At 36.9% G+C, this 16707-nt stretch overlaps 1 protein-coding gene across 23 annotated transcripts in view; it reads left to right on the top strand.

The window, feature by feature from the left end:
* Window positions 1–16707, top strand: part of ZNF438 (zinc finger protein 438) — a 498265-nt gene that overhangs the window by 261933 nt on the left and 219625 nt on the right. For 18 of the 23 annotated variants that reach the window (XR_009560612.1, XR_009560604.1, XR_009560613.1 and 15 more), the window contains one exon: window positions 12414–12496. The exons of the other annotated variants lie outside the window; for them this stretch is intronic. The gene's annotated coding sequence lies outside the window, so the exon portion shown is untranslated. The remainder of the gene's footprint in view (window positions 1–12413; window positions 12497–16707) is intronic. 23 annotated transcript variants of the gene reach the window in all.

Below are 16707 nucleotides of genomic sequence, written 5' to 3'. Positions count from 1 at the left end.
TTTCACCATTGAGAATGATGTTGGCTGTGGGTTTGTCATATATGGCCTTTATTATGTTGAGGAAAGTTCCCTCTATGCCTACTTTCTGCAGGGTTTTTATCATAAATGGGTGTTGAATTTTGTCGAAAGCTTTCTCTGCATGTATTGAGATGACCATATGGTTTTTCTCCTTCAGTTTGTAATATGGTGTATCACATTGATTGATTGGCATATATTGAAGAATCCTTGCATTCCTGGAATATACCCCACTTGATCATGGTGTATGATCCTTTTAATGTGCTGTTGGATTCTGTTTGCCAGTATTTTGTTGAGGATTTTTGCATCTATGTTCATCAGTGATATTGGCCTGTAGCTTTCTTTCTTTGTGACATCCTTGTCTGGTTTTGGTATCAGGGTGATGGTGGCCTCGTAGAATGAGTTTGGGAGTGTTCCTGCCTCTGCTATATTTTGGAAGAGTTTGAGAATGATGGGTGTTAGCTCTTCTCTAAATGTTTGATAGAATTCGCCTGTGAAGCCATCTGGTCCTGGGCTGTTGTTTGTTGGAAGATTTTTAATCACAGTTTCAATTTCAGTGCTTGTGATTAGTCTGTTCATATTTTCTGTTTCTTCCTGATTCAGTTTTGGCAGGTTGTGCATGTCTAAGAATTAGTCCATTTCTTCCAGGTTCTCCATTTTATTGGCATAGAGTTGCTCGTAGTAATCTCTCACGATCTTTTGTATTTCTGCAGTGTCAGTTGTTAATTCTCCTTTTTCATTTCTAATTCTGTTGATTTTAGTCTTCTTCCTTTTTTTCTTGATGAGTCTGGCTAATGGTTTATCAATTTTGTTTATCTTCTCAAAGAACCAGCTTTTAGTTTTATTGATCTTTGCTATCGTTTCCTTCATTTGTTTTTCATTTATTTCTGATCTGATTTTTATGATTTCTTTCCTTCTGCTAACTTTGGGGGTTTTTTGTTCTTCTTTCTCTAATTGCTTTAGGTGCAAGGTTAGGATGTTTCCTGTTTCTTAAGGTAGGATTGTATTGCTATAAACTTCCCTCTTAGAACTGCTTTTGCTGCATCCCATAGGTTTTGGGTCATCTTGTCTCCATTGTCATTTGTTTCTAGGTGTTTTTTAATTTCCTCTTTGGTTTCTTCAGTGATCACTTCGTTATTAAGTAGTGTATTGTTTAGCCTCCATGTGTTTGTATTTTTTACAGATCTTTTCCTGTAAATGATATCTAGTCTCATAATGTTGTGGTTGGAAAAGATACTTGATACAATTTCAATTTTCATAAATTTACCGAGGCTTGATTTGTAACCCAAGATATGATCTATGCTGGAGAATGTTCCATGAGCACTTGAGAAAAATGTGTATTCTGTTGTTTTTGGATGGAGTGTCCTATAAATATCAATTAAGTCCATCTTGTTTAATGTGTCATTTAAAGCTTGTGTTTCCTTATTTATTTTCATTTTGGATGATCTGTCCGTTGGTGAAAGTGGGGTGTTAAAGTCCCCTACTTTGAATGTGTTACTGTCGATTTGCCCTTTTATGGCTGTTAGTATTTGCCTTATGTATTGAGGTGCTCCTATGTGGGGTGCATAAATATTTACAATTATTATATCTTCTTCTTGGATTGATCCCTTGATCATTATGTAGTATCCTTCTTTGTCTCTTGTAATACTCTTTATTTTAAAGTCTATTTTGTCTGATATGAGAACTGCTACTCCAGCTTTCTTTTGATTTCCATTTGCATGGAATATCTTTTTCCATCCCCTCACTTTCAGTCTGTATGTGTCCTTAGGTCTGAAGTGGTTCTCTTGTAGACAGTATATATATGGGTCTTGTTTTTGTATCCATTCAGCCAGTCTGTGTCTTTTGGTTGGAGTATTTAATCCATTTACATTTAAGGTGGTTATCGATATGTGTGTTCCTATTACCATTTTCTTAATTGTTTGGGGTGTGTTATTGTGGGTCTTTTCCTTCTCTGTGTTTCCTGCTTAGAGAAGTTCCTTTAGGATTTGTTGTAAAGCTGGTTTGGTGGTGCTGACTTCTGTTAGCTTTTGCTTGTCTGTAAAGGTTTTAATTTCTCCATCAAATCTGAATGAGATCCTTGCTGGGTAGAGTAGTCTTGGTTGTAGGTTTTCCTCTTTCATCATTTTAAATATGTCCTGCCACTCCCTTCAGGCTTGCAGAGTTTCTGCTGAGAAATCAGCTGTTAACCTTATGGCGATTCTCTTGTATATTATTTGTTGCTTTTCCCTTGCTGCTTTTAATATTTTTTCTTTGTATTATTTTTTGAAAGTTTGATTAATATGTGTCTCAGCATGTTTCTCCTTGGATTTATCTTATATGGGACTCTCTGCGCTTCCTGGACTTGATTGACTATTTCCTTTCCCATATTAGGGACGTTTTCAACTATAATCTCTTCAAATATTTGACTCCTTCTCCTTGATTACCATTTTGACCTCACACAAAACTGCTGTGCTGACCTAAAACATACCATTCGGATTATGTCCTGTGTTGTTATTCCTGTTTTGAATTGAGCCAGGGATCCTCCTAGGAGGAGAGATGGCCAGTGGTACCTTCTCGATGGTGAAGGTGACATGATCATGGCACACGTGTCATGCTTCTCAGTCTCTGGCACTGAGGCAGTTAGACTAATTTTTACACCTGACCTTGGCAGAAGACTAATATATCCACACTCCTTTAAAGCCAGTAATGAAATAATCAATAAAGGGAAAAGCAGTTCTCAAATGTAGTACACTTCTCTCTGTCAAATTAAAGAGGTATTTGAGCTATATACAGATGATGTTGGAAAGTTCAGGTCTTGAAATGGTCTCAGGTCCACTCAGAGCCTCTTTAGTTACTCGTTTTTCCTCTTAATAACGAGAGTAAACACATACATAGCTTACTGTGTTCTAATTGCTTTATATGTTTTAGCTAATTTAGTCCTCACAGCAGTCCTGTGAGGTATATATTGGGTGGGCCAAAAAGTGCCTTCAGTTTTTTAAGTAAAAATAAAAGACATTTTTCATTTTCACCAAGAGCTTTATTGAACAATGTATTCACCCTTTTGTTCCGCTACCTTCTGCCATTTTTCAGGCAACTTCATAATTCCATCTTCCCAAAACTTTCTATCTTTTTGAGCAAGGAACTGTTCAACGTGCCTTTTACGGTCTTCCAAAGAATTGAAAGTTTTTCCATTAAGAGAATTTGTAAAGACCGAAATAAATGGAAATCTGAAGGTTCAGTGTCTGGTGATATGGTGGATGAATCAGAACTTCCCAGTCAAGCTGTAACAGTTTTTGCCTGGTCATCAAAGAAACCTGTGGTCTTGTGTTATCCTGATGGAAGATTATGTGTTTTCTGTTGACTAATTCTGGACACATTTCGTCGAGTGCCACTTTCAGTTGGTCTAATTGGAAGCGGTACTTGTTGGAATTAATCGTTTGGTTTTCTCGAAGGAGCTCATAATGGAGGACTCCCTTCCAATTCCACCATATAGACAACATCCCCTTCTTTGGATGAAGACCGGCCTTTGGTGTGGTTGGTAGTGGTTCATTTCGCTTGCCCCACGATCTCTTCTGTTCCACATTGTTGTACAGTATCCAGTTGTCATTGCCCATCACAGTTTGTTTTAAAAATGGAACGTTTTCATTATGTTTCAAAACGTAGAGAATTGCATGCAGAAATATGGTCAAGAAGGTTTTTTTTGCTTATGTGAGACCCAAACATCAAAGCAATTCACATAACCAAGCTGGTGAAAATGATTTTCAAAGCTTGATTTAGATATTTAGAGTATGTCAGCTGTCTCCTACGGGGTATAACGTTGATTGTTCTCAGTTAATGTCTCGATTTGATCGCTATCAACTTCAACTCGTCTACCCGACCATGGAGCATCGTCTAATGAGAAATCTCCAGCACGAAACTTCGCAAACCACTTTTGACACGTTTGATCAGTCACAGGGCCTTTTCCGTACACTACACAAAGCTTTTTGTGCGTTTCAGTTGCGTTTTTACCTTTCTTGAAATAATAAAACATAATATACCGAAAATGTTGCTTTTTTTCCTGCCATCTTTGATATCAAAATGACTACACAAAAATTCACCAATTTTGATGAGTCTTTTTTTAAATGCACTCTGGTATGACAGCTGTCACATACAGTCTAACAAAGTTGTTTCCAATGAAGTTAAAGACAGCTGAGTACTACCGGAGCCATCTTACAGAAAAAAATGAACCTTTTGGCCCACCCAATGTGTATATACGTATGTATGTATATGCTTAGCAAAACTCTGTGAGGACACATGCCAAATATTAACAGTTGTTATCTTCTAAGTGATAGATTTATAGATGGCATATATTTTCATCTTTATATTTTTGGCCTTTTCCAGTTTTCAGTAGTGAGCCTGCATAATTTTCTAGATATAGTTTGTGATTATTAATGTTATTACAACTGTCAGATAACTATATACTCCAACTTAGCTCATGACAGCCTAGCCTTGGAGGAAACATTTGCTTCCTACCACCAACTTACCTCTCTTCAACCTCCCCTAGAACATCTACTCTTTCTTTTATTCTCCATAAATGTATAAGCTATTTAATGGTTTAGAGGGGCTTCATTTTAAGCCTTTACTTAGGTATCTACCCACACAAATAATAAAGCACAAGTATTTTTAAGAACAAGGGTAACAAAATAAATACTTTTTTCTATTCAATTTTTGTAAATTTTTTTGTATTCAATCCCTAAGGAAAAAAGAATCTAAATAAATACCCTTTATCTAGCCTCCCCCTCTCCTAGGAAGGTATGCTCAGTAGGTTTCTTAGAGGGAGATCAGTTCTCCTTTCAGCGTTTAAAGTTCAGTAACCAAATTTAAAAATGAAGTACCTGACTCTTACTATGGAGCAGGGAAGGAAGTAGCAAGGAGACAGGATAGAAAAGCCTGATTCATTTGAAATCTCACCTTCCTAGAGAGGTGGGTGTTGGACAGAGAAAGTATTTCTGAAATCTCCGTAGGGGGGCCCCTGAGGATCTGCGGAGCACCAAACCATGCACAGGATGAAGCCCCCAAAAGGACATCTCACGAGAAATGAAAAAGTACCAGGTCACCGTAGGTTGAGCCCTAGAGTAAAGGTTCCTCTATACAAGCCATAAACGAGCTGAAAACTAAGCCTCAAAAGAATCATATTAATCCACAGTAACAACTGTCTGCTAGAAATTCAACACTCTTTAAACAAATACAAGAAATCCAGCATTCAGCCACTTAAAATTCACAGTGAATTGCATCCAGTCAAACATCACTAGATGAAGAAAGGAGCAGGAGAAAAACCCCATAACCAGGAGCCAATAGAAATAGACCCTGAAGTGACAGAGATGATAGAAGTAGCAGATAGGTACTTTAAAACAGCTGTTGTAAATATGGCTCATGTACATACACATAATGAGGAATGAAATAGAAGATAGAAAAGAGAAAATATTAGAACAGCCAGAGATAGAAAAATATAGTAACTGAAACGAAAATTTTACTAGATGGGATTAAGTGCAGATTAGCTCTTTCAGGAGAAAAGCTCAGTGAACTTGAAAACATAGTGAGAATTTAACCAAAAGCATAGAGAGAAAAAAGGTTGAAAAAGATGAAAAGCACCTTGGTTGCCTATAGTATGATAACCATGGGCATAAGTGTAATTGTAGTCTCAGAATTTAGAGGGAGGGTGAAAGAGAAAAATATTAATGGCTGAAATTTCCCCAAATTTGAAGAAAATATAAACCCGTTGATCCAAGAAATTCAACAGAGCCCAGGCAAGATAAACAACACACACACACACACACACACACACACACACACGGTACATCAAGAAAATTGCTGAAAATTAGTGATAAAGAGAAAAATGTTAAAAGCAGGCAGAGGGAATAAAAAGATATTACATACAAAGGAATAAAGTCAAGTACGGCAGCAGACTTGTCATCAGAAACTGTGCAAACCAGGATGCAATTTAATAGCAATTTTCAAGTGCTAGAAAAATTGTCAACCTAGGATTTTACAGCCAGTAAAAATACAAAATAAAGGAGAAAAAAAATAAGGGCCAAATAAGAACTTTTTTAGACAAAAACTGAGACAACTCATGACCAGCAGACATACATTACAAGAAATATTGAAGGAAGTTTATTAGGCAAAAGATACCAGGTGGAAATTGGACTATACAAAGGGATAAAGAATGCTAAAAGTGGTTCATATGTTGATAAACAAAAAAAAATTTTCTCCCTGTTTCAGTTTCTTTAAAACATAAATGTCTCTTTAAATAAAAAATAATGACAGTGTTTATCTAGTGAGATTTATAACATATGTAAAAGTAAAATGTATGACATCAGGGCTTCCCTGGTGGCACAGTGGTTGAGAGTCCGCCTGCCGATGCAGGGGACACGGGTTTGTGCCCCGGTCCGGGAGGATCCCACATGCCATGGAGCGGCCAGGCCCGTGAGCCATGGCCGCTGAGCCTGCGCGTCTGGAGCCTGTGCTCCGCAACGGGAGAGGCCACAACAGTGAGACGCCCGTGTACCGCAAAAAAAAAAAAAAAAAAAAAAAAAAAGTATGACATCAGTGGCTCAAAGAATGGGTTGGGGAAAGGAAGCATATCATAAGGGTCTTATACATGAAGTGGTATAATATTTTTTGAAGGTAGGTTGTCTTAAGCTAAAGAGTATTCACGAAAATAGCTAAAAAAGAGTTTTAACTAATAAGAAACCAATGGTGGATATGAAGTGAAATCCTAAAAACTAATCCAAAATAAGACAGGAAAAAAGGGGAGAAGGACCAAAACTAGATGAACAAATAGAAAACTTGTAACAATATGGTAGGACAACATTCAATCATATCAGTAATCACATTAAACGTAAATGATCTACTCTAATCAGAAGGCAAAGATTGTCAAGTTGGATAAAAAACCAAGATAACCTTCAAAATAGGTTAGAAACAAAAGGGTATAAAATGTATACAATGTAAGTACGAAGTATGAGAAAACTGGAGTGGCTATAGTAATATCAGAGTGGGCTTCATAACAAGTGGAATTAAGAAGGTTAAAGAGGGACACTTCATAATAATGATAAATGGGTCAATTTGTCAAGAAGAAATAATAACCTTAAATTCCACAATACTACATTGTAAAAACACACAAAGCAGAAACTGATAGCACTGAAAAAAAAGAAACTGACAAATCTTCAATTGTAGTTGTAGATTTTAATACCCATATCAGTAATTGATGGAAAAAGTTGAAACATGATCAGGGAGGATATAGATGCACATAACAACACTGTAAACCAACTTGACTTCACTGACATATACAGAACGTTCCACTCACCAGTAGCAGAATATGCATTCTTTTCAAGTGCACATGGAATATCCACCAAGATAGCCCTCCATCTTCTAATACATAAAACAAGTCTCATTAAGTTTAAAATGATGGAAATTATGCAGAGTGTATCCTATGACCACAATATAATTAAGCTAGAAATCAATATCAGAAAGATATCTGGAAAATCCTCAACATTTGTAATTACACCACATACTTCTAACTAGCACATTGGTCAAAAAAAAGGAGGGGTGATTAAAAGATGTTTTGAAGTGAATCACAATAAAAACACATCAAAATTTCTGGGATATATGTGAAGCAGTGCTTAGGCAAATCTTTAAATGATCTAAGTGTCCACCTTAAGAAGGTAGAAAAAGAAGATCAAATTAAAACGAAAGTAAGTAGAAGGAAGGAAATAGTAAACAAAAGAACAGAAATTGATGAAATAGAAAACAGGTAAACAACAGAGATAAACAAGGAAACCAAAAGCAGGCTCGTTGAGAAAACGATTAAACCTCTAGCTATCCTAATCAACAAAAATAAAGAGGAAACACATGTTACTAAGTATAATGTCAGAATTGAAAGAGGGGACATCACTACAGATTGTACAGAAATTAAAAACATATAGAAAGAATATTACAAACATCTTTTGTACATAAGTTTGACGACTTTGATGAAATGGATACATTCCTTGGAAGGCACAAATTATGTAATGAAATTGACTTCGGAAGAAGGATAACATTAGAGTAGCACCGTATCTATTAAAGAAGTTATATTCCTGCTTAAAAACCTTCCCACACAAACAAACCAAACCAAAACCAAGAACTCCAGGCCCATACATGTTTTAACTGATGAATTCTATCAAACATTCGAAGGAGAAATAATTCAGAAAATAGATGAAAAGGAAACTCTTCCCAACTCATTTTAGGACACTAGCATTATGCTAACATCAAAACTAGGTGAAGACATTACAAGAAAAGAAAACTATAAACAAATATCCTTCTTGAACATAGGTGAAACATTTTGTGAACGAACCATTAGTAAGTCAAATCCAGCAGGATATTAAAAATGAGTTTATTCGAGGGATGCAAGATTGGTTTAACATTGGAAAATTCACTAGCATAAGTTCATCACTTTAACAGAAAAAAGCTATATGATCCTGTCAGTTACAGGAGAAAGCATTGGAGTACATTCAACAGCCATTTGTGATAAAATCTGTCAGGAAACTAGAAACAGAAGAGGATTTTCTTAACCTGACGAAAGACATCTACATGTAACTTCTAGCTGAAGTCCTATTTAAAGTCAAAAGATGGAGTGCTTTCCTCCTAAGACAGGACACAAGACAAGTATGCCCATCTCCTCCATATGTGTATCTAATACTGTAATGGAGGCCCCAGCCAGTGTAACAGGCAATAAAAAGAAACAAATGACATACACATTGGCAAGGTAGAAATAAAAGGTCTTTATTTGCAGACAACATGATCATGTATAGAGAAAATGCTAAGAAATCTCTAAAATGCCACTAGAATTTGTCATTGAATTTATTAGCAAGCTTGCAGGACGCAGAGTATATACACAAAATCAGTTTTATGTATATATACCAGCAATGAAAAATTAGAAATTGAAATTGAAAATTTATATCAAAATACAAAGGACCTATAAAAACTAAAACATGTATTTACAAGAATAATATTGGAAGGTTTTTAGTACCTAATTTCAAGACTTCCTCTACTTTTTAAAGCTCCTTCTTTAAAGCTGCGGTGATCAAGGTAGTGTTGGCCTAAGATAAACATATATATCAATGGAATAGAATAGAGAATCCAGAAATAGACCCACACATATATGGTCAGTTGATTTCTGACAGTTGTGCCAAGTTAATTCAATGGGGAAAGGATAGTCTTTTTAACAAATGGTACTGGAACACGTGGATATTAAATGTAAAAACATTAACCTCAACTCTTACTTCTTCTAGATATAAAAATAACTTGAAAAGAATCATGGATCTAAATATAAAAGACTAAAACTATAAAACTTCAAGAAAAAATTACAGGAGAAAATACTCGTGAACTTGGGATAGGCAAAGATTTCTTGGGGCCCAAAAAGGATGAACCATAAAAGAAAAATTGACAAATGGGACTCCATCAAAATTTAAAACTTCTATTCTTCAAAAGACATCGTTAAGAAAATGAAAAGGTGATCTTTAAACAGAGAGAACATATTCACAATACATATACCTGACAAATGACTTGTAGCCAGAATATATAAAGAACTCTTACAGCTCATTAAAAAGACAACCCAGTTAAAAATCTAGGCACAAGAAAATAATGAATGCAGCACAGGAAAAGGTGTTCAGCATCATTAGACATCAGAAAAATGCAAACCAAAACAATGAGATACCATTGTATATTCATCAGAATAGCTAAAATTAAAAATTAAAAGAACAAGTGTTAGAATGGAACTTTCATATATTGCTGGTAGGAAAGTAAGACGATAAAACCATTTAAACTGTTTGGCAGTGTGTTATAAAGTTAAACATTTACCATAACATACAACAATTTTACTACTAAATATTTACCTAAGAGAAATGATAACATATATTTACACACATACTTGTACATGAATGTCCATAGCAGCTTTATTCATAATAGCCTCAAGCTGGGAGCAACTTAAATGTCCATAAACTAGTGGGTGGATGAACACATTGTGGCATATATCCATGTAATAATATACTACTCAGCATTTAAAGGGAACAACGTACTGATACATACAGCAACATGAATGAATCTCAGAAACGTTATGCTGAGTTCAATAAGCCAGACACAAAAGAATACAAACTCTATGATTCCATTTACTGCCCACAATTATTATACCAGAAATGATGCTAAAAAACCCCAAAACAAACAGATTTAATCTATAGTCACAATAAACAGACATGTTGTCTGCGGCTGAGGATGGAGTGTGATTGACCTGGATGGGGCTCAAGGGAACCTTTTGGTTTGATCAGTGTGTTCTATATCTCTACAGTTTGTTTAACCAGGATGGGGCTCAGGGGAAACTTTTGGTTTGATCAGTGTGTTCTATATCTCGACTATGGTGGTGATTATATGGATATATGTATATGTTTGTAAAATTCATTGAAATGTACACATTTTACCTCAATAATGTTGTTTTGAAAAAAATTCCAAAAATTTGAAAGTTAATTTACTAACAAAACATTAACTTCTGACTAATGTTAGAAGACCTCTCTGTGTAAGGCTGAAACTGAGTTGACCTGAAAATTCCATTTAGATAAATCAGTATACACAATATAAATAAAAATATGTGAATTAAATATCCTTAAACAAGGAAAGAGAGTAGATGAATTCTCAGTGTAGTTAGCCTATGATTTGATGTATTGGAATGGGACCCTAGCATCCTTAAAATTCATTGATGTACCTTTCTAATTTCTTTAATTGATATTTGGTAGTGTCTTTGGCTCTAAGAAGAATCCAGCTAAAATGAAGTAATTACATATAATCCCCTCTTGATTTTGTTTTCTTGTTCTTTTCATTTTTTTTAACTAGAAAGAATATGTAGAAGATACTCCAGTGTCACTTACGATCTATTTTTCCTGTTAGGAATAGAACTCCTAGATTTTACCTGAGCACATACACGGCTGCCCATCCAGAAACTACATTTCTCTGCTTCTCTTGCAGCAGTGTGTGGCTTTGGACTAATGAGAGGTGACTGGTGACGTGTATAAGGTTACCTCATCAAGGACAAGCTACTTGCCCTAGACTTTCTCTTTTCTCTTTCTGCTGGCGGGGATGTTACATCAGGTATAGCAGCCACCTTAGGTCCAGAGATGGAAGCCATGTGGAAGCTGATAGAGTCATCTTGGGTCCCTGAATGATCTTGTGATGCACACCTCCCCCTGCACCCCGCATTGTGACATGAAAAAGAAAAATCTCTAACTGTGCCTACTATATTTTTGAGTCCTTTTGTTATGGTAGAAATTTTATACCCTAATACAAAATGGAAAGCATTTAAGACTTTTAAGTTTTTCTCTGTGTACTGTTTTGCCATAGCCAGTATATTTTGGTGTGTATTCTCATCTATTTATTTATTTATTTATTTATTTAGGCTGTGTTGGGTCTTCGTTGCCGCACACGGGCTTTCTCTGGTTGCAGCGAGTGGGGGCTACTCTTTGTTGTGGTGCACGGGCTTCTCATTGTGGTGGCTTCTCTTGTTGCAGAGCACAGGCTCTAGGTGTGCAGGCTTCAGTAGTTGCAGCATGTGGGCTCAGTAGTTGGGGCATGTGGGCCCTAGATCGCGCAGGCTTCAGTAGTTGCGACGCATAGGCTAAGTAGTTGTGGCTCACGGGCTCTAGAGCGCAGGCTCAGTAGTTGTGGCACACAGGCTTAGTTGCTCTGCAGCATGGGGAGCCTTCCCAGTCCAGGGATTGAACCCATGTCCTCTGCATTGGCAGGTGGGTTCTTAACCCACTGTACCACCAGGGAAGTCCCTGATATGTATTCTCAATTAAAATAATTTCTAAGCTAGCATATGATTTCATGCCAAGAGTTCTCTTTGATCCAGTAGTTATTTAGGAGAGTGTTTCTCCAATTTACAAGTTACTTTTAAAATTTAGGTACTAATTAGTAATAAATTGATACACAGCATTCTAATTTTTAAATGTCTTCATTGACTAATTTATGATCAGTTTTAGTAAAGTTTCACAGACTTTTTCAAAGAATTTGTCTTCCTTGTAAAATACTAAAATATTTATTTATTATGTTGTTTAACTTTTCTATAATTATTTTTTATCTGATCTCAAAGGGTTAAAGATGTAAATCAGTGATTTCTTCCATTAATTTTTCTTTATATTTCTCTCTTTTTTTGTTTTGCTTTGTGTGTTCATGTATTATTAACTGTCAGTATCTCAATTGAGGATTATACCTTTTATCAGAATAATATCACTTTTTTCCTAATTTATGCCTTGTGCTTTGTGTTTTAGCTGACATTAATATTGCTACTTTAGTTTATATTTCCCTATGTATCTGTGTACTTCTTATTATATTTATCCTTTCTTTGTCATTTCTTTTAGATATGTTTTCTATAAGTGGAGCATAGTTGGATTTCATAGTTGGATTTTTTAACCTAATGGGAGGAACCTTTGTCTTTTAACAGGTATTTTAACTCATTTATATTTATGGTCAAAATTGATCTTTAATTCGTTTTATTTCATTGATCTTGTTTCTTTTATACAAGTCTTTTATTTTCCATTGTGTTTTGGGCTTTTTGCTATTTGATTTAAAGTTTATCTTTGTTTAATTTGGTTTTGAATTTTGCCTGCTTTGAAATCTGCTGCTGATTATTTTTAAGTTTTTTTGAAACGTTAAATCTATGTCATACCTATAATTAAGTCAAGAATGAGATGGTATCTTTTGTCTTCCCTCAGTAGGAAATGAGAAATTTAATAAAGTTTTACTTATCTGCCTCTCAGTTTTCATTGATATCTTAGATTTTTATCTCAGACTATTATTAAATTGTAATTTTAAATAATTTGTAAAATATTTTCATTAATTTTTATAGCTATAGAAATTATGAAAACCCTAAGATTGTCACAACTTTAAATAAATTGCCATGTTTTCCAAGTATATATCAAAGTGAACCTTAAGAAAGTCATTAAAAATATGCTATTGTGCCATATTACATTACTTCTCATTTTCTTGACCTATTTCTGTATTATATCTTAAAAAGACACTTTTAGTATTGCCCACATTCAGGCCCTTTTCCTTCTCATTAGACTGGGAAAAAAGAAGAAATAGTCAAATTGAAGTTAACGTATCAGATTTTGTATTTGGAGTTTGCAATGGCAAAGTACAAGATTCAGAATATGTTTGGGATTATTGAATTACTGGATTTTATGGTGATGGGTAGGGAAGCATTACCAGTTATTGAAGAGTAAGCTTGTTTTCAGAGATGTCCCTGTCAGTTATGGTACCAGGTGGCACAGGGCATGGCATTTACATTCTCCTCAATGTTTGCTCAGTGTCAGAGGCCGTCCTTTTGCTTTGAGTCCCTGATAGAGTATTAGGATGCTCCTAGTCGTGTGCCCTTCTCAGGTGGGCGTCATCTCCATTCCCTCACTATCATAAGTGTGCTTGTGTACAGGGCTTTCCCATTTTTTTCAGAATATACTTGAGGACTATTTATGGAAGCGGCTCTTAGAGGACACGCAGCCTTGTCTTGGAAATAGTGTGGAGGAAAGAAGGCTGTAGCGGTTGCAAGGGGTAATATCTTTAAGAAAATAGTAATGTAGCTGTTACTTTGAACTGGAAGGCTTGTCTTTATTTCTCATATTTTTTTAGCAGATAATTATGTAGCTGGACTACCAAAATGCAGGGAGTGAGGGGAAGCTGCGGACAGCCTCTTCAGGATTGCGGGTCAGGGTGAAGTTCTTGGCCAGACTCCTTTCCGTGTGGCGTGTGGAAAGCAAACGGGCTGAGGAGAATGCAGGAGGACCGTTAGTCTTGCTTTGATCCTCTGTTTTCCTTTGTGACCATGGCAAACGTCTCAGTTCTTCTGGGCCTCAGGCGGGGTCTGTGCTGTGAGGTTGATGACTGTCCAAGATGCTTTCTCACTTTAAAACTCCACGCCTGACCAGGGCACCAGGGATAGCAAGGGAGTTTCCATCTGACAGAGCTTTTATTTCGTTTAAGCAAAGAAGTTAGCTTCATTTCATCTTGGAAAGTCAAGAGAAATAAATCACTTCTCTTACCACCTTGAGTAAGGAGAATTGGAAGGATCATATGTGACTCATGTATTTATGCTCCGACCTGACATTAGCAAGTGACACACGTTGTGGTGGACTGTCCCGCCATAACACCTGGAAGTAATCTAGTAATAGAATGACTCAGAGGAATGTGAAATCACCATTTTTTTCCCTGAGAAAACTAAGATATTTATCTAGACTCCCAGAAGGTTCTTGCCTTTTTCCCTGGGATGTGTGCATGTTTTGAGATTGAGGGTCCTGGGAGGTAGGCCCACTGTGCGACCTTCAGCCAGGCATCAGACTGAAGGTCATGCCGAAGATCTTTCATTGATGAGGTCCTGAGTGGTCCAAAGGCTGCTTGCCCTGAGTTTGTGTTTCATGAGGTCAGCAGTAGGAGGCCGCCCAAACAGGCTTTTTGTCCTAAGCTGAGCTGGGCATGGTCACAAGCAGGGTGGGCAGAGAGAGTTTTCAGATAATGAACATGTCACAATTGTGGAAGAGCGAGGACACAGTGCTGACTGAATGGAATCTGTACAGCAGTCAGAGGACGACTCTTTTTGAAGAAGGGCTTTGTTCTGGCTAGGTTCTGGAGGATGATTCCCGACAAAGGCTCCATCCAGAACAGTGTGGAAAAAAGATCATTGCTTCTTTTCTCTATAGTCATCACTTTGAGGACTAAAAAGTCATTGAAAAGTTTTATTTCCTGCTCTATCAAGAGCTTCTAGGGGAAAAGAAAAAAGAGAATTGTTTCATTTCAGAAATGCATTTTGTTTCAGTCAATAAAAAGTTGCTGTGAATAAGTCAAAATAACATGCAAAATAAATTCGAAACATGGATAAAAAAAGTAGGTGGTAGGCTTTTATTAACCGCCAGTGTGAGGTAGGCCCTTCTAGGGATGCAGAAACCAACGTTCGGTAACCTCTGTTCTCAGGAACTGAGCTTGAGTGAGGCAGACAGATAGATGGCTAATACTTACTATGTTTCAATTGGGTTTTTATAGAGCAGCTACTCTATGCAAGACACCGCACTAGGTGCTGAGTCTACAAGGCGAGGTAGATACAGTCCCTGTTCTCAAGATATTTAGAGTCCAGAGTGAGATGCGTCACCAGGCATGCCGAGCACCAGGTACGCGGAGGCGTACAGGAAGACATCAGTAATTAGAATGCACAGGACGGAATACACAGGCGACTGTGAACTTGCGCCAAGAGCTAAGCAGTCTCGAGGCACCGATTCCTGCAGCGGCTGCCGTAAGCTGTGCTTACGGACGTTCTGGCCCCAGAGCCACACCTTTCTGATGTTAAGGATAATAAAAATAGCCAAGAATCGCACAGTGCTTGGCTCTGTTCTAGTACTTTACACATAACAACTTATGTAATCCTTGCAACAGTCCTATCAGGTAGTGTTAATATTAGACCAGAAACTGAGGCCCAGAGCAGGTGGGTAACAGCTAGCCTGCGGTGGGTCACCACGGTGCTAGGTTGGGGCTTCTAGAATCAAGGAAGCCAGCTACAGGAGGAGCCATTGTTCAGAGGTTTGCAGATATAGCAGCTTAACATTAATGAGCCCATAGCTGAGCATATGGGAGAAAAAAATTGTTGATACATGTGCTTTCCATTTGCTAGAAATACAGATGTATATTGTTGTTGTTGAAATTGCCCTATACTAGCTACACATTATATCTAGAATTTTTATTTGAAATTATAGGAAAATAACTTTTGATCAAATAGTATTACCCATTTATTTACAGAGAAGGGCTTTCTTGAATTATAAATATATCTAAAAGAGATCGTACTGCTTCCCGCAAACACCGACTCCACAGCTCCTTGAGGTGGAGATTTCTATTCAGCCTAATGTCCTCCTGGTCAAGTAAGAGGCTGCTTTCTCTGCCTCTCATCTGTTGAAATGTCTGTCCCTGTTTACAGTACTGGAGGTCTTTAATTTATAAGCTGGATTTGTAAATTGCAGGGGCCTGGGGCTTCCCCTGGTGCGTGAACCACAGGAGGCCTGCTATTTGCTTCTTTGAGGGAGTTCGTAAGACCTTTTGTGACCTGGTTTGCCCACAGTTCATAGGCTCACATCTAGGTGATCTGAAGGAAGAAGAATGGGGTGAAAAAGTCAAAGTTATGGTTGTGAACGGGAAGGAAAGTTAGAATTTTAAAACCAGCATCAAAATGGTACAGACAAGAATTAGAAGCTAGGAAGAGCCTAGGAGGAGAGGTTTTTAATTAGAGCAACCCTCAAGACGTTGGAAATTGTTGTGACGATTTTAAATGGCCTTAAAAAGAATCAGCAACTTGACTTTCTGTATGTGGTTTATGAAATGTAAACACACACAGAATTCAAGGGGAAACGGTGATTTTTCAATGTAAAACTGTTTCGATTTATGGCTTCCTGGACATTGAAAGCCTCCTTGCACCTTGATTAAATACATTGAGTGGTTTTAAAATGTAATAAAATTGTAAGGCAGGTTTTCTTTTTTTTCTTTTTGCACAAGCAGGTATTTTCAGTGTAACAATCAGGAAGATTAGGCAATCTGTGACATAAAGCTTGAATGGTGTTACTAAATAGGGAGAAGGAGCCTTAGACCTCTTTTTGACTCTATCCACAAATAAAATAAACTTTT

The sequence above is a fragment of the Globicephala melas genome, chromosome 2, assembly GCF_963455315.2.
Source record: "Globicephala melas chromosome 2, mGloMel1.2, whole genome shotgun sequence".
Lineage (NCBI taxonomy): Eukaryota > Metazoa > Chordata > Mammalia > Artiodactyla > Delphinidae > Globicephala > Globicephala melas.
The sequence above is the reverse complement of the archived record's forward strand: the minus strand, read 5'-3'. Positions and strand labels throughout refer to the sequence as shown.